At 37.1% G+C, this 19726-nt stretch overlaps 1 protein-coding gene and 1 long non-coding RNA gene across 2 annotated transcripts in view; one reads left to right on the top strand and one right to left on the bottom strand.

Moving 5' to 3' along the window:
* The window catches only part of adcy1b (adenylate cyclase 1b), a 550524-nt gene that overhangs the window by 503037 nt on the left and 27761 nt on the right, over positions 1-19726 (top strand). The window lies entirely within an intron of this gene.
* On the bottom strand, positions 18076-18730 carry LOC141282314 (uncharacterized). Its single transcript, XR_012336915.1, has 2 exons — positions 18410-18730; positions 18076-18310 (listed from the first exon to the last, which is right to left on the bottom strand). It is a non-coding gene; the product is annotated as an uncharacterized lncRNA (long non-coding RNA).

Genomic DNA, 19726 nt, shown 5'->3' with positions numbered 1-19726 from the left:
AGAACTCTATGGTACCTTGAGAGAACTGCCTGGAAAAAGCAACTTATCTCATGTTAGTGGCAAAGAGCTGTGGCGGTCTTCATCCCCCAGGAAGTGAACTCCAAAGACATCAGCCAGTTCAGAAACACCGCTCTGCTGAACATAGATGAAAAAAGCTTCTTCTCAGTGCTGGCCAGAAGGATGACCACCTCCACAGCAAAAATTGGAAAGTTACAATTTCAGTGTTAAACATTTCAGAGTTGAATTTAACACATAGAGAGTAAATTAAACATATTTTGAGTAAATTGTTGTTCAGAGTTGGAGTTAATTGACAGAGTTAATCATGCCAGTTGTAACCCAACTCCTTAGAGATGTAATTACACTCTGCCCACACATTTCAGGTCTTCCGTATCCATGTGTCCTGCAGATTGAATGTTAAAGCTCTACTGTGTACTTTATTGAGTTTATTCTTAACAAAAAACCATGTTTTCTTTCAAAAGTATGTGCTCATTCATGTGTAATTACTTCCCACCCACTAATGAAAGTATTCTCGTAAGTTTAGAATCTGCTATTTAAAATGCATACCGTCGAAGCGCTCTCTGGCTGAATCCATGTTGTGCCTCCATCTTTGAAATACATTCGCCGACGAGGGACATTCCTGAAATTCAAGCTCCACCTTTCGCGCTTTCACTCTACACTCACGCTGGCTGCTGGCTGAAGCCTTCGGAGGTTGCATGTGTAGGCGGTATACGTCATCAAGACAGTCTTATTTCAGAATATTAACAATTATAAAGCTGCCAATTATTCTTAGTTAATTGTAAATTGATGTAATATGCGTATGACTTGCGAATGTAATGCTCAGTTGATTTAAATAAACCAGGCTTGATGACGTATCCAGCCTGTGACCTGCGTAGCTGAATCCTTCGGATTTTACAACAACCGCACACCGTGATGAACCTGCGATCTAATGCTTTGATTTGAAAGCCTGTTGAAGACATATTCTCGAGGACATTAAAACAAATCGCCAAGGATGCGAAACGGGGATTTTAAACGACAACGTGACAGGAAAAACATCAAGACCAAAGTCACTATTGGAGTTAGTTTTCCAAGATGGGGCTCAAGGGACACTGACTGACTGGGACACTTTCTATATTCTCCACAGGTAATTCAGCATATTCGTTTACATCTATACAGTCCATGTTGTAAACTTGAAGTTTTATAGTTCCTTGGCTAACTTTAGCATGATTATGCATAACACTTGTTAGTGTAAACACGCATGTGGTTTAATGTGTTCGAACAGACACACGCCGCTCTCCGCCCATTTATGTAATCTGAGGTACTGAGATAAATGTTTTTCATCTTTTCTGACCTCTAGCACAAACACACGGTGACAGCGCTATTTTTAGCCTTTCATTGATAAAAGCGTCTGATCTGCGCGTCTTTCGTTTCATTTTACAAGTGTGTGAAAGTTGCGCGATCTTTTTTCACCAATATGAGAGAAAGCTCTTACATATACACGGACATGTAACGTTTACTTAAAACATAAGCATTGTACTCTGACATAATGTCTGACATAATCAGGGCCGGATTAACATAAGGGCTAGGTGGGGCTGAAGCCCCAGGGCCCGCGGGATTAGGGGGCCCGTGATTGGCTGGAGGAAATGAGATTGTCAAATCATAGGTGGTTGATTTGTGTATAATAAAATAACAAGACATTATTGGAAAATGTGACTTGAATTAATTCACCGCCCAATCAAATTAACTCTACAATTTGCGCCAAGACGTTGGGAAACGCCTCTTTTCGTTATGGTTTCATGAACATTGTAGCGCTATAAAACGCTCGCTGGAGCAATAGTTATGCCCCTCTCTTGCAGACAGACCCATCTCCGCTGGAGTTCAAAAATGATGAAAAAAGTGATAGTGGTTCACAAAAAAAGGAAAAACAAGCTTCACCTCCCTGCCTCGTCCCCAATCCGCGTGTTTTATATGTCGAAAAGGGTAAGCAAGCAGTTGAAGTTAATGAGTTAAGCACTATTTGGATGATAATCGCAGTGTTTCCCATACATTATTTGTGGCGCGCCGCCACAGAATCAACACTGGGGACCATGAATAGATTTTTCATGATTACCATTTACATTTTTATTTTAATATTTAAAACGGCTTCATTCACTATTCCTAGGGCTCAGCGGCGCCTCTCTCGTGCGCACGCGCTCTCTGTCTCATGCTGTGTGCGGCACCTCGACAGTGCATCTCTCACATGACACTGAGTGAAAGAATTAAAAGTTGGCGGTGTTTTCATGTCAATTTTCAATGTACTTGTATTTTCACGTAAACGTCAACAGATGTTACTGACAGAGAAGACGGCTGACAGACTTTATCATGACTTAACGAAAGGTTAGTAGTGTTTTCCCACACACACATCGGTTCTCTGTGTGCGAGCTCTCTCCTTCCCTATGGTGCAGTGCGTTATGCGCGCGCGTTCTGTAGTTCTGTGTAACAGTGTATTCTCTCATATTTTTGAATTTGAGCCGAATTGTCTTCGCCATACGCGATCTACAATCCAACTATCACTTGCATTTAAAATTAAAAGCGCTCATAAACACAACAAGATGAGAAGAGCATCAGTAGCCTAAAGCTCTGCAATGCTTGAGAGGTAGTGTAGCCAAAATCACCTTGTATATTAGCTCTTCAATAAACTCTTCTAAAATAACAATCATAGCATTTATGTAATTGTAAATGCAGTGTAAATGTAGGCTATTAATAACCCTCATGCTATCAACATGAGGGTGATGTTTTTGAACTATCCCTAAATTATTCATGGTTAAGTACTTATTGAGGAAGTATGACTGAAGTAGGAGTAATGTTTTTGCTTATTTTTGGCAACCTTTACATAGAGTACAAATGTTTTATCAATAAAATGTTCCCAAAATCTGTGCAGTTGAGGGTTACTGTGTTAAATAGCCTGAACTCTTTAGTGTGCAAAAATAATAATAATAAATAATGATAAAGAAAAACATTAATTAAATACATTGATTAATAATAACAAAAAATATGTAGGCTATTGCGGTAGAAGACTGGCTTGGCAATCAGATGAAGGGAGGCCTTTGGTGTTTGCTATATCCCCAGGGCCCAAAGTCCTCTTAATCCGGGCCTGGACATAATACTCTGATAAAAGCGTCTGATCTGCGCGTATTTCGTTTCATTTTACAAGCGTGTGAAAGTTGCGCGATCTTTTTTCACCAATATGAGAGAAAGCTCTTACATATACACGGACATGTAACGTTTACTTAAAACATAAGCATTGTACTCTGACATAATGTCTGACATAATACTCTGATAAAAGCGTCTGATCTGCGCGTATTTCGTTTCATTTTACAAGCGTGTGAAAGTTGCGCAATCCTTTTTCACCAATATGAGAGAAAGCTCTTACATATACAAGGACATGTAACGTTTACTTAAAACATAAGCATTGTACTTTGACATAATATTAGTTCGCGTCCATTTAAACCCGTCATGGTTGCTTTTTGTATGTGATTTTAAGCGGACATATCATGACAATCAGACTTTTTTCATGTTAAACATAAATCTGTGTGCTTTGATGGATCACAGGCAAAGGACATTGCAAATTGTTCATTTTTTTCTCATTGCTTTTGCTTTGTAGCTACTGGAAGCCATGTTAACCTTGGCATGACACAGCCGGGCCACCGTACGAGTTAAAACGCGTTCCGAATGGGGGGGGGGCTAGAAAGTATTATTCAGTTGCTTGTCATATAGACTTTCACCGCTAGATGGGAGTAGATCTTACACAGTGGAGCTTTAAGTTAAACCGTCAAAAAATGTTAATGCTCCTGTAGTGCAATCTGTAACTTTATCATCTCTATTATCATCTCTGTTTGAAACCTAAAATTGCATTTTACATGCTCTCTCTACTTACTGGTAGAATTTGTTTCATTTAAAGTCACCATCATTGCGATCAGTGTTTGCATTTCATTAGCTTATTTGCATTATAAAGGACACACCCAAAAATGGCAAATTTTTCACAAAAATCACCAGTGTTAATTGTACGCTCAAAAAGGCCTCTCTAATCAACAAATTTACATACAAATTTAAATTAATCACATTTTTACAAAATTAACTAATTTCTAATTCATTGTAACATTTAGTTAACAAACAAAATTTCTCTGAAAATCTGTATAACTGTAACTAAATTCCTTAACTACACAGTTAGCTTACCTGTAAAATATCAAACTTTTGTGTCACATAAATTATGATCTAAATTTGTTTTTACATATTGATCTAGATGTTATTGTTGAATTTGGCCATCAGGTGTTTAGAAATAGCATAAAACAATTACAGTTTAGAAAATATATAATTTCCTATAGGCCCATAAAGACCTATTCATTTCACTGGATGTGACCAACTGCTCAAATCATTGCTTTAGTGATTGTTAGAATCTAATTCTAAGCAGGTCTAGAGGTATGAGATTTTCTTTTAAGTTCGGTACTTAGGTTGTTAGGTGAGGATCTGAGGTGAGCAGCAAAGAAATCTGATATCAGAGGATCATGAAAGACACTGACACCAAGATGCAGTTTCAATCATAGACCAAATTGTATTAGACATCCTTCACATTATATAGGATGCAAAAAGGAAACGTTAGTCACCTGGGTAAAGTCTGGCACAATCTCGTGATCAACACATTGACGAATCCGTCGAGACAACAATCGTATGACTAATTAATTGACCAAACAAACATGCACTTTTGGTAGACCTACATAAGGGGAAGTGATACTAAAAACAGGGAAGTAGGGTCTGACACATGTTCCTAAAATACCCTCCTTGCCCCAACCACAACCAACCTGCAGTTAACCAAAGGATATTTCCCAAACATAGCAAATGCAAGATCATTAATCACTGGGAAAACTTTAACTGGACAGGCCAGAGAATAAACAGTGTGTTATACAATGGAAAAAACAGACACATAGCATTTCTATAATATGCATTGTATATATTTAACCTTAAAGACAGGATGAGCTTGTCATCAAAATATATGATTAGAGAAAATGCCACCTTGAAAAGGATTATCAAAACCATGTGAACATATAATGTGAATTTAAACAGGATATATAGATATATATTGGGTTTGCTTACAAGTTAACTAGTGGGGGTGGGAAAGGTACATCTTTTAGATTCTTACAGTGATACATTTTGTGAATTTATGTATAAATAAACATTAGAAATGACATTAAAAATAAAAATGATTTCAAATAGTAGAATTTTTTGTAGTTTTTGATGCATTTTTAAATGTCTGTTTTTACAAAATGCCACAGACATTTGACAATGTAAGTGTGTGTGTGTCTTTATATGTGTGTAAGTTTTACTGTGACTTTGTGTGTGTGTGTGTGTGTGTGTGACTTTGTGTGTGTGTGTGTGTGTGTGTGTGTGTGTGTGACTTTGTGTGTGTGTGTGTGTGTGTGTGTGTGTGTGTGTGTGTGTGTGTGTGTGTGTGTGTGTGTGTGTGTGTGTGTGTGTGTGTGTGTGTGTGTGTGTGAGCATTAGAGCCCACCAATTTACATCTTTGTTTTGCATCTGTGGCTGTTTTTTGCCAAATTCTGTAAAAAAAATACTCTCTGTGGCAGCCTTTGTGTGTGATTGAGCATGTCTTTTCTATATTGCATTTGTGCTCTAGTACCAGCCTACTTTTGTGTTGAAATTTTCAAATTTATTCTAGATGCATGGATTTTATTTTGACAAATAAAAAGAAAAAAAATGTTGTTTTTTGCATTTCCAATTCATTTCCAATTGGGGTCATTTTTACCCCCAAAGGGCCTCTTTTGGTAATTTTTTTTACATATCTTTAGAATGACCAAATCAAGCCCAGTTTTTTTATATGAATATTGACAAATAGTCTATAAAAGTCACAAAATCTTATTCCACTGAGATGAAGGGAACCGTGTTTTTTTTAAGTAAAGAAATGTGGCCTGGGGGTAAGATTGTGACACCAAGGGACTTAAGAGATGACCCGATGCGTCACACACAAAACTCAGATTGCTAAGAACTCAGACTCTCATAAGAACTCCATAACAATTCCCATAAGAACTCAGACTCAAACTCCTATAAGGACTCTGATAACAACTCAGGGTGTGTTCTTAGGCAGGGGTCTTTAAGCTGTGAAGAGGTCACATCTTAAAGAGGTATCTGACCCAATCAGACGTCATACTTTTAGAGGGAAAGTTAACTGTCTTTGTCTTCCAACATTCTGTTTTGCACATGGAATGATTTGATGTTAGGGTGAAAATGTTGAAGAGTTTCATAATATTAATATCAAGAAGAGTTTCCAAAACATAATGCATATAATCATTCAGAAAATCAAAAATAGAACACATAAATACCAAACATGGTCTAGATATGATTTGGATTAAGTAAGTAATACTAAACATTCACTTAAACTAGTTTGGGTATACTGATATAACATAAACACCAAGAAAATAATCCATGATGAGATTAGGAATATTTGATTAAGACATTTCCCTTATACATTTATAAGTGAATACATCCATGACTAAATAGAAAGTTTCTCTGCCTGTCTTTAATCTTGATGTGTTTCTATAGAAGCCAGAGGTTCTGCTTCTGAGTGATAAAAGCAGTTTGGGGGTAGTGTTAGAGACCCCTGGTCTCCAGCCTGCTGGTCGGGTGAGGGTCTTGTGGTTCTATTTATAAAATATAAGTAGTTATTGTGTGTCTGATCTGGCTCAGTCGTTACATTGCTTATTTTGTTCAAAAGCATGATCATCCTAAGTATATTTTAATAACAAGGAACAATGCTTCTAACCACAGGTGAAGAGCTGTCGTTCAAACCATATAAGTTTCCGATGCAGCTTGCGAATATTTGTTTGAACTATGGTTTTGGGAAACACCAAATCGTTGAACTTTGTTAGTAAGAAAAATACCCATATCTATATCAGTACACAATCATCTTTAATGCTGAAGAAACAAAAAAGTAATGTGCTAGTACACTGTAAAAAATATAACTTCAAAATTGTTCTTTCAACAAAGAAAGTTAAGTAAATTGAACAGATTTTTTGTTAAAGGGGTTCAATTTATTATTATGTGTTTACTGAATGAAATAAGCATAATCATTCAGCTAACAAATATTATTTTGTTGACTGGACTTGGATATGTAAGTTTTTGTCCAACATCTCCCTTCAGTGGACTCAGGTGGGTGTTACATTACACTACATTGCTGTCAATGTGGCCAAAACGCACACACCGACAATCACCTCCACTTCGCTTGCCACGGGTATGCCGGTCGTGCCTTTAGTCCCTCTCGCAGGGTTCTGGGGGCATGGAAACAGCTTCCCAGCCCTTTCCATTGGCTTTTATCCACGATTTGTCTCGACTATAGGATACAGTGTTTCCGGCACACCCCAAATTCTCTGGCATTCGTTTCAGAGCTGCAGATGCACACATAAGTAGTTGTAGAAGGCGCTTGCTGTCAAAATATGATTTATGACCCTGTCAATCACATTTGACAGGTGGGAGGGGTTATCAATCAAAATCTGTACAAGCTGTCCAGTTTTGAGTGTCGTATTTTATGGGTTTTAGCGGCTGTCCGGAGCGTGTTTTACGACGTGTCAATCAGCGCGTTGGTTTTCCTGTGTGTGTGTTTTTTGTCACGTGAATGTTTGTCATATTTATTGATGTGAAAAGATTGTTGTTTTGATTGTCCAGTTTTCTGGACTGTCAGTTTTACGACCAGAGCGTCTCTCTCTCTCCCTCCCCCCCTCCATTCTCAACGCAGCCCTGCATTACTTCACAGCGGGGGTGTACAGCTGATCTGTTTCTTTAGACGAAAACCTGTATATTTTAAACTAAATATAATTTTAACCGGTTCATGAGATCCGTGAGTCTTTCACGTCCTGATCTCTATGTTCACGAGCATTAAAGCTGTGCCAGAGAATGCGCCGGGTGCACGTTTATACCTGCCGTTGAGAAACATTTAAACCAGGGGTCAAAAACTCAAATAGGCTTGGGGCCATTTCTGAGATTGACATTTAATCGGAGGGCCGCAGAGCTATTTTAAAGTTAAAAAAGTACAATATTTCTGTAAATTGACTGTTAAAATTCTATTATTTAATGTATAATAAAAGCAGTGTTTTTTATCTTTTAAATATACATTATTTTATAAAAGTAAATCATTTCTTAACCTTCTCTTTAATAACTAAGGCCTATTAAAACCTTGCACTAATATATTTATAAACTATTATAAAAAATTACCATCAGTAAGTGTTTGTATTTTGATTTATTTTGGATTGTTTACAGTATTGACTTTATTATGTTGCATCTTTGTTATTCCACAGTTTTAATGAATTTGCTATTATATGTGGAAAAATATGAATAAGGTGAAAGTGATCCTAAAACTTCTGAATGGGTAGTCAATGTTACATAAGCTAGTTAAACAGAAAAAAAATATAATACTGCTAGGTGTAATTGCATAGCAAGCTACATAATAATATATTATACTTCATTAATATATAGCAGTATACATACTTGTATCCTCTGTATGTTTCTCCTCATCGTTCCTCTTTTAACCTGGGCACTTTGATGGCAATTTTTCTTATCTGTAGTTTATATGTTGCATTACATCTACGGCTCTGCCTCATATTATGCGGTGTCTCCATTAGAAGCTGTGACTTGTTGATGTAAGCCCCACCGCAGCTCTTCTCTGAGTAACAGCTGATATTCACCCGGAAGTAACAAATCTTCTCTGGACAAACACTAAAAAGTCCCGACCAGATTAACTGATCGCATGGTGACAATGATATGATTGACGCGAGGTTCAGATGAGGAAATAAAGTCCGATCACGCATTCCGTTATCCTCGCAATCACAGAGCGCGCGCGGCTCATGGCTGCGTAGCAACGGGTGACGCGACCCACGCCACGGAACGCAACTTCCGCTCCCGAGCACTTCAGAAAGTAAGAAACGCCTTGACTCGTTTTAACGCGCGTTGTTAGACGCGACATGCAGGGCCACCTTAACCTAATGTGAGGCCCCGGGGCTAAGAGGTTTTGTAGGCCCCCCTTCCCCTCGATTTATAGTCTAATTTTTTTTTTTTTAAAGTGTAATATCTAGGTAATCTACATCACAAAATGCATTAGTTTCTTTCGAGACATACAACTGTGAGTTTTCCCTCTTTGAGCCAGAAAACACCATAATATTGTTATTAACATATCACTGAGCCCACTTGAGCATAAACACAAGACACTTTATTTAACAACCACACACAGCAACATGTGGTGATAATAAAACCAAAATGTGTGAAAGTATATATGTTTATAAGCTTTATATTTATATAGTTTTTGGAATATACAAATTTGCAGAAAATTGCCACTCATACTTAAATGCTCCCCACAGTTTTAAAAATATAATAAGTTAAAGTTAGTTTTAAAGTAAAAATGCATTAATGATAACAAAAGATAAGTCTTTATAGACAGAATCTTGGTTTTTAATCAGTTATTTATTTTGTAGGCTATTGAAGATATAGTATGCATTTAATTTAGTATTTATGCATACATAAGCATGTAAAATGACCAAGTATGAATATGCACAAGACAGACAGGGAACATACCTGTATATAAGATCTTTAGATAAGGAGATTATAATGGTGCTATCAGGGGATGATCATGTGAGATGGTCTTGTCGCTCTTTACTTTCTTAGACTTGCACCTTTACCGTTGCGTCTCTTTCTCGTCTTTCTAAACCAACAGATGTATGTACTGTGAGCTAACGTCGCGTCAAACATCGCTCCAGCTGCGCACGCGTCACTGATATAAACGCGAGTAAACTTCAACTTTATAACAACTAACAGAATTATGTGCGGGAACTCCTTTCTTAATTTAGCGGCACAGTTTCTTGTGCACTTTTGGAGAGACTTCTGCATGCCAGAGACTCAGACAGCTGCACGAGCACAGAGAGAGCGAACGAGCGAGCGCGCGCACGAAAGAGAGAGAGACCTGCACCTCAGTGCTTATTATGAAATTTCAGAAATTACTCTTTCATTTGTTGGTGGATTATTTCCAGTTTCTCTGTCATACTCAGTCTAACGTGCAGGAATGTCAAGTTGACAACGCGCACTTAATTACATTACGCAGAATAAAAAATATGTTACGTCTGACATTTTTTTCACGTTAAGTTACAACGGACCAATCAGCAGCCATGTAACGTTCAATTAGAGTGATTGACAGAAAACCTGACAAGTTACAAAACAATATGACCTTTTCAGCTCATCATGAACGCAAACTTGGGAGGCCCTTGAACTTGGGAGGCCCCTGGGCTTCAGCCCAGGTAAGCCCGTGCATTAAGGCGGCCTTGGCGACATGTGAACGAAACCTTAAACGTTATAATAAAAAATGAAATGAATATGAAACAAAGTGAATAAAAATCTTTCTGCGGGCCAGATTATGTTATATTTTTGAAAGGTGCCGCGGGCCGCAGAGAGGGGGAGGGCGGGCCGCAAATGGCCCGCGGGCCGGGAGTTTGAGACCACTGATTTAAACGTTTTAAAGACATTTTTACCTTATCTTCTGGGTTTGTTTTTAATTAATGTCTACTTAAAACCATCTGTGAATATGTGTATATTATTCAACGAATCTTATATTGTCTGCTCTGACAAAAACTAAGTATTATTTTAAATTTTAGGTGAAGTGGCGGCGCGTATTTTATGAAAAATACAGCTTGATCTAAACTTTTGTTTTTAACATCAAAAGTTTCTTATAGACAATCAAGATGTATCTGGTTAAACCTAAATCTGATATTATCTATTGAACTATAGACTATAGTTTCTGATCAGATACAAACTTTCAGATGCTGTTCTAAACTTATGACTGTGTGTGTGTGTGTCTCTCTGTCACACTCCTTTCTCAAACCCACAGCCGTACAACTCACAGTGGGGGGTGGATTGTAAACTAATAAGTTAAAGACTTCTAAAACCATGGTGGTAAAATGTAATACTGTCCAATCTGACAAAAATAAAACTTTTGCTTGTAACATCACAAATTTATTTAATGAAATATTCAGTACGTGTATAGTTTAAGCAATGAACTATGCCACAACCTCCGGGGTCCGCCAATACTACATTCTTTAGACTAAAGTCTATTTATTTTAAACTAAATAAAAGTTGAATCGCTTCACGAGATCTGACTTTTCAAGCACCGCATTCTATTGTTCAAGCCATTAAAACTCGCACACAGGCGGTACCACTAGAGAACGCGGATGCGAACTCATATCTGGCGTTTTAAAAGAAACACTTTTATCTCATCTTCTGGTTTGTTTTTAATTAATGTCTCCTTAAACCCAACTGTGAATATGTGTTTATTACACAATAAATGTAATTCTGACCACTCTGACTATATAAAGGTTTATTTTAGGCATATCATTATGCCACCCTCACAAGATCATGATTAAAACACGTTATTGCTTAGTGCAATAACGCACATGCACTCACACATCTGTGGTTTTAAAAATAAACTTTTTAAAGTTTAAGACATTTTTATCCCATTTTCTGGTTTGTATTCATCGTGGCTCCTAACCTCCAAATGTGTATTATACAACAAATGTAATTCTGTCCGCATTCTAGATTTAGAACGCCTCTGATTTAAACATGTCATGTTTTTAAGATGAAGTGCTCATGTGTTTTGTGACAAATACTATTCGATCTAAAGTTTTGTTTTTAACATCAAAAATTTCTTATAGACAATCAAGAATTAAACATTTAGACGTGTCTGAGTAAACTTATATCTGATAGATGTCATCTATGCTGCATCTCATTTCTAAAACAGATGCGACGACCAAACACTCTCCCGCCAAAACTGTTTTCTTTAGACTAAAAGAGCTATTTACTGTAAACTAAATAAAAGATGTGAATATCAAAGACCCTGACCAAAGTACATCTCCATTCTCAATGCTAGGTTTTCAGATTCTGATTAACACATACAAGTCTGACATGTCCTTGTGGCGAAGCGCAGCCCCACGTGGTGTTTATGGATGGCCCAACAAACATTTCTTTAAAGACAAAACATTTAACAAATTTGACACGTCTCACTGGGACACCCTAGGATTTTTTTGTGCAATCATTATGGTTCGCATGTTAATAGTCAGAGCCGGCCCTAGACCTTTGGGGGCCATAAGCAAAATTTAGTCAGGGCCCCTTTGACCGTTTTAAGTAAGGCCTAAAGAAAAGCAATGACTACATTATGACTATACTGCACATATTATATCTAATATGTTATTTTTTTTAAATGTGTCTATTAAATGATGTTTTAATTATTCTATGTATACTGTATGTTAATGATCTTTTTTTACATTTGTTCCTGAGTACGTATTTCGTTCTTATGTAGCCTACAGAATGACAATAAAAGACCTTGGGGTGGTCCCGGACAGGGAATATCTTAAGACAGGACTCGGCCTTAGTTTAATTAGAAAACATAACTAATTTTAACAAAAATGCCTTACTAAAAACATTATTTGTGTGGATTTTGAGGCAAAACAAAGGGCACTGGTGTATTTTAAGATATGTCAGTGCAAGCTTTTTTCAGTTTGGACAGCTCTTAGCCTACTTTTATTTTAGTCTAGGACTAGTTTAATTCCTTTCAGGGAAACTGCCTCCTTGAGTTCTTGATTTGAGTTCCATGTTTGATGTCTAACAGAAAAATATGATACCACTGATTGAACTGAATGGCAGTGCAGTGCAACAAACACACACTGGTGAACTTGCTGAATAAAAAGACTGATAAAGTGATTTTCACTGACCATCAAAGAAACATTTTTAATTGACACCAGAGTTTAAGAGGCACAAACAACAGCCTATATATAATTCAAATGAAATAGAGTAAATAGAATAAAATTTAAATAAAAAATTATATAAAAATAAAATAATAAATATTTTCAAATAAACAAAATTAACAATAATATCTAAAACCCAACAAACAAGGTTAATAGTACCTAACATTCGCTATAACAACCGCCTCACTATATATAATCCCTTACTTAAATAGCATAACAAAAGTTAATAGGCTTGTTTGAGATGAGCTAAATCTGACACAAACATAGGTTTGTGGATAATAACAATTCACTTGCAAATAATATTAATAATTGAAGATTAACAATTAACACTGCATTCATAACATTAATCTAACAAAGTTGGCTACTGTATGTCATATGCATTGCTATAGTTTAAAAACACACATAACATTAAAGAAATTGTCCTTAAAGCAACATCAAAAGTTCGCGTCTGTATCAGCGATCCGGCTCAACTCAACTTTGCGTTCTGTGGGCGGGATGCTCGCCTGCACATAGTCGCGGGCACTGATTGGCTGCTGCGCTGGATGCTGTGTGTCAATCAATCTCGGCAAGAAAGAGATCTTATTAGCGAACTTTCATAATAACTATAATAACAAGTTACAGCCTTTTTAACATTGCCATAATAATAAATAATGAATATTTATATTTATTTTATGTTACTTTTGATGAATGATTTTTTTCAACTCAGTCACTAGCTAAGTGACTTTAGGGGGCCCTCTGCTGGCCACGAGGCCCTTTGCAATTGCAAGTGTCGTTTAGTGGCTGGGCCGGCTCTGGCTCTGAGTATAGACAGAAGTCCTGTAAGAGCAACCAAAGAAACACCAAACTTAACTGCCCAGCCTGACAAAGAGCTTGACAAATCATTACATGAAAAACCTTCACAATCGTCAAAGTAGATTGGGATTTTCAAATGAAACAACTTACCCTGATGTACTAGAAAATAATCCAACACCAATGAAGTATCACACTGTAGAAGAAAAAAAAGCACATTAATGGAGATCTTAAACTGCATCAATTAATAAAGCAAAGGCTAAGCAATACTCTGACCAAACCCAACATTTACTCAGCCACATGTCTATGATCATCTTTAAGACAAAGACACAGAGTTATTTAGTAAAAAAAAAAAAAGATAGAAAAGAGGGATCAGGGAACAAGTTCTGATTTTAAAAAATGATTCACATTAGTAAACTACACGACTCCAATTGGTAAATTCGTGTATTCAGTGGTGGGTAATCGATGAGATTAAGGAAGAAAGTTACCTAGATTTCAAACCTTATACACGACAAATAGGTAGCGTCCAGGGACGGACTGGGGCTAAAAAACAGCCCTGGACTTTCTCCCAAATAGGCCCATCATCCGGCCATTCGCCCCTAGCTGTGTGCAACAGACACAAGGATGTCCTGATAATATGACACAATACTGTCAGACTAATCAGACAAGGCTATTTAATATTTTGTCAATGTCATATTACACTTTGATGTATAATAAGTCTGTGAAATAATGAAAATGGCTAGGCCCTATAAATTTTGTCTGTAAAGCTTTCACAAACCACCACCAGGTCTTTGCCAATTCCACAATACTAAAAACAATTATGAAAGACAAGGAAAAAGGGTACTCTGATGGAAGACAGACAGAAAGTGCAAGCTAGGATTTTTTTGTTTTAACTAAAATTTGGTCAATTATTTAGCCCTCTTTCTTGCATTGCTACCACTCTAAACGTGCTAATATACATGCCTGATATTTTCCCATTTAATTCAATAGTCTTCATTGTAGCAGAAAATGTGAGCTCACTACAACCTCTCATATACAATAAAGTCAATGAAAGAAATGAAAACCAATGCAATACGATGAATGTCCACCCACAGACTGTTTTAAATGGGGTTGGATAAATATTTTTTTGCTTTGGTGTGTGTGATTTTGGTTAGATGACAGTTGTAGGTTACAGTTTGACAAGAGTTTACACTTTTTATTTCGACTGTATACAAATGAATGATGTCCCATATGAACAAAATGACGGAGTATGTATTGTTTTTAAGTTTCTACTGTTCAATCGCGCCCACGCCTCTCTCTCTCTAACACACACGCACGTGCGGGCACACTCATCACGTCTCTCTCTAACAGTAGTTGCGCATTACGTTAATTTTCACGCGAGTTTTATTTATTTTTATATCGTGTATTATATTATAATGTCACGTGTCCTGCTACTACTGGCACTTACAGGACCTCTTGCTGATGTGAAGTTAACTCTGTCAGTCCCTCATCATGACCAGGCTGTGGATGCTCAGGCTCGCGAATTCCAAGAATCCGTGGACCAATCACGGTTAGCTAGTAGGCCGACTCTTCTTCCTCGTTTTTTACACGTAGCATCATATGAGTGATCGTATTAGTGCGCCTGCTGTTGGCTGTTCATATTGTTTTATTAGACTTTTTTTGCCGACGGCCGGGCGATGGCCCTCAGTTGAACGGCCGTTCTGGACTTTTCCAGAACGCACAGATTACCAATCCATCCCTGGTAGCGTCAGGTAAAGACGCCATCTTGGAATCACGCGACGAGGCCAAGATGGCGACTTTAAACCCCCAAAAAGTGCATACATCATTCACAAAAGTAAATATACATGACTTCAATAGGTTAATAAATGTTTTCTGTGTGTAACCGATGCGATCGTATATGAAAAGTATCGATTTCAAACCTTATACACGACAAATAGGTAGCGTCAGGTAAAGACGCCATCTTGGAATCACGCGACGAGGCCAAGATGGCGAGTTTAAACCCCCCAAAAGTGCATGCATGATTCACAAAAGTAAATATACATGACTTCAATAGGTTAATAAATGTTTTTTTGTGTGTAACCGATGCGATCGTGTAAGAAAATAATCTGTATTTCAATCGAAAGTTATACATTACGATAGGTAGGTTCAGGTAAAGACGCCACCTTGGAATGACGCGAAGAGCGGTATATAAAGATTCAGTATAAAAATATACTTTTCTTACAAAATCGCATCAATTACCCACACAATACATCAATTAACCCATTGGAGCCGTATGGATTACATTTGAACAAATGTCTTTGATTGAAAGATGACCATTGTGTGTGTTTATATATGTGTGTGTGGTAAAAGTCACATTTATTTGTCTACAGTATTTTAAAATCATCAACTTACCTCAATGTAACGGTCCTGGCAACGTAAGTCGATAGACTCACTCCAAAAGCACTCCAAAAGACAAACTCTTCGCGTTGTGCAATAGTCAAACTATGAACAGCGATTTGAATTTTACCGCCGTAACGCGTGTGTAAATATAGGTGGCTGGTCGCTACGTAACTTCCGGTTCCTTTGGTAGGCAGAGTAAACCCTTCTTACGTATGTTCCGCTTCATATGCCGCTGCGCAGAAGAATGATAACAAAGTATCGCGAGAGCGAATTGTTTCGAAAGTGTTATGTTAAAAGGGCATTTGATTGGCTCTTGCGGGACTTTAATGGAATTTCGAACAGGTTGTGCAGCGCTTCACGAATCAAACGGCTTGTTCAACTTCATGCGGCGCTGCAATCACCGACTGGCGGATGACGTAAAAGTACCGCGAGAGCGAGTCAACAAAACTAACTTAGAAGTCTAACATCTCGCGGTACTTTGACATCATCCGCCTGTCGTGATTGTTGATTTATTTAGTCCAGTACTTACTGGGGAAATTTCATATTCATAAAGTAAAATGGTCTGACTCCAAACCAAATTTCTCTCATTTTAGAAACGAGTTTAAGATTATTGTACTTAAGATAAAGAACTGTAACAATAAAAACATCTGATAGAGATTGCAAGCAAATATGACATTGCTAATTGCTTTCTTTCTTTCTTTCCTTTGTTAATTTATTTATGATTAACTCTGGCTTGTTGACTGTGTTAAAATTGTATACTTTTGTTTAATTGTAAAGTTTTGTAAGTTCACAGAAAGGAAAAAAACTATTTTCAAAGTCTACCATTCAAAAGCATTTAAAGGTAAAACAATATGACTTTAGAATATGGTTTTAAAGAGAAAAATATATATATGTTTTACAGCCAAAAGTTATAATATTACAAAAGTAGGCTTTGCAGGGTTCATTACTATGTAGTCCTAATTTTAAATAGCTTTTGATGTGTTTCTGCAACAGGAATAAATATTTTAAAGGAATTAAAAACGGCAAGAAACACACTATGTGTTATTAAAAGTGGTTGGTTAAAATTAACCTAATAATGGTATAGATCTATAAAAGAAAATAGAAACCCCACATCTTGTTTTACTGAACAGCATTGTTTGCTTTTTGGCTAACCAGAACCTACCCAGATCTCAGCCAACTATTTACTCTTTTCTGGCAGATCAAACTCAAGCCAGGACTCAACCAAAAAAGTTACCTTTTGCTTTTGGCTGGCTAGACTCATACCACAATTCCCCCAGAAGCTGTTTCACACAAGGGTGTGAACAAAAGAGAGCCCGAATTAAGCCATAAATGCCAAATGTAAGCCAGATTTGTGCCAGAACATTTGCTATCTGGGTTGGTTTACAAACTCTGGGATGTTTGTGATTATCATCATTCAGAAAAGTGGTGCCTGTGTTTAGACTTGTGTTTTAGGTGATTAAATCAGGAAGATTACATTGGTTTCTTTACAGTGTAGAAAAGTTTGTCATCAAAATGCAAAAATATAGTATATTTATAAACATCGCTAAAACAAAGTGTGAATTAAAATAAAAAATAAAGTTAAAGCTGCTGATAATTCTGTTTACATTTACTAGCATTTTCTGAGTGAAAAATGTTTCCTAGATTTTTTTTAAGTAGCCTAAATCCTACTCCAATTTATTTCAGTGTAGGTTTCTCATTTTTATCAGCTTTCTGGCTACCGCCAGTGCTTTAAGTGGGTCGGTAGGCGCCAGTCCTCAGTACAGCCACTTCAAAATATACCCAGCTAACACAAATACGTAACTGTTACGTAACGTCGACGTAATATGGTGACCAAACTTACGTCGTGGCGACCGGAAAAGTTAAATTCCTGGATTCGTCGCCTGCACGTAACTTCGCAACGTAATCTGCCTGTCGTGGGCACGTCGTGACAACGTAATGAAAGTTTTATGTTGGTAACCAGTTAGTAATTTAAATCTTTTTTTAATATTCTTTGGGCGGACATCTGCAGTAGGCTACAACTAATTTAATTTGTCCTTATTTCCCCATAACTAAAAGACTTACCATAACATATGAATGACAGACTCCGAGATGGAATACTTCATTTTATTGAACATGAACATTACATTACAAACATTTAAATAAACATATGTTAAAATAAACATTTAAATGGATTCTCCATATAATTTAAAATGTAATTTCTGAATTGTGCAGGCGTAGTTTTGTCAGACGGAGAAAGTGAGAGAGTGTCCTCTTCATTTTCCGGTTGCAAGGGTAACGCTGCTCTAACCTTCACCAGTCCAAAACACCAAACATGTCCCACAAAACTTTAAAATAAAGACAATAAAATAAATAAAGGTTAAATAACATCTACACATTTTCATAAATATCGTTTTATTTGTTTAATTTGTGAAGTAGTGTCTTACCTGAAAAAACGAAATTTCCTGTCAGATGAACATCCTGTCAGTGCAGCATAAAACGCGGTTTATACTGTCGGGCGAGAGTCTGTGAGCCTTAATAAGTATGTTAAAATGTTGTTTATAACTCTTAAGCAACTTAAATAAGTTATTGTGAAATTTAAACGGGTCTCAGTTCAGAGAAACGACCGGTAATGACTCCTGTCACACCGTTCTACTGTGCACGCGCGGTCGCGCGTTCTGGTCAAGTTCAGCTGGGCGGGAGGCGCGTGCTATTTAAAGTTTCCCATGTAAATGGCATTTCGTGTGTATTTAATCTATTTTGACTTATTTAAGGGTTTTAAAGTTTACTGAAAATTTTTAATAAGCTAACCTAAATAGAAAAGGAAATTAATGTTTATATAATTGTATAGGTAATGAAATTACCTCCCTGGGACGTAACAGTTACGTTGCCAGTAAGTTATGAAATTACCAAAATAATACGAATTTATTACGTAACTGGGACGTACTTGGTTATCTTGCGACGTAAGGAGTCCGTACTGGCGACGTGGTGATTTGGTACTGTAATGGTAATGAAATTACCTCCCTAGGACGTAACAGTTATGTTGCCAGTAAGTTATGAAATTACCAAAATATTACCAATTTATTACTTAACTGGGACGTACTTGGTTATCTTGCGACGTAAGGAGTCCGTACTGGCGACATGGTGATTTGGTTCTGTAATGGTAATGAAATTACCTCCCTAGGACGTAACAGTTACGTTGCCAGCTGGTAAGTCATGAAATTACCAAAAATGACCAATACATTACGTAACTAGTACGTTGTGTGTTAGCTGGGTAGCTGTTGAGTGTACCAACACCTCTCCATGCGTCCAGAACATGCTTTTAGCGTACCGGAACGCTCATTTGCACATCTGTTTAAATCAGAGGCTTAATTTAATCCTTTGGCTGCACAATGCACGCATCCTAATTCGTCCCACCGAAAGCAGCATGAACAGTGTTGCCAACTTGGCTACTTTTCAGACCCCTTTAGCGACTTATTTTCAAAAAAGCGACTAGCAACAAATCTAGCGACTTTTTACCGCTGCTTCTGTGGGCTCCACCCCATCTGTGAAGTCTGTGAATAAAACAATGCATGGTGCTTATATTCAGGAAATTATTATAAATATATGTCTAATATTCACATGTTTATTATCTAGGTCAGGTGTAACAAATAATCATCTACAATGCAAGGCTGCATTTTTAACTTCTCACATTTGATTTACTGTCTGTTAATGAAGATGTAATTTTAGGAAAAGTTGTTCAGGAAATCTAAATTCCATAATAA

This window comes from Paramisgurnus dabryanus, chromosome 6 (assembly GCF_030506205.2).
Source record: "Paramisgurnus dabryanus chromosome 6, PD_genome_1.1, whole genome shotgun sequence".
NCBI classification, from domain to species: domain Eukaryota; kingdom Metazoa; phylum Chordata; class Actinopteri; order Cypriniformes; family Cobitidae; genus Paramisgurnus; species Paramisgurnus dabryanus.
The sequence above is the reverse complement of the archived record's forward strand: the minus strand, read 5'-3'. Positions and strand labels throughout refer to the sequence as shown.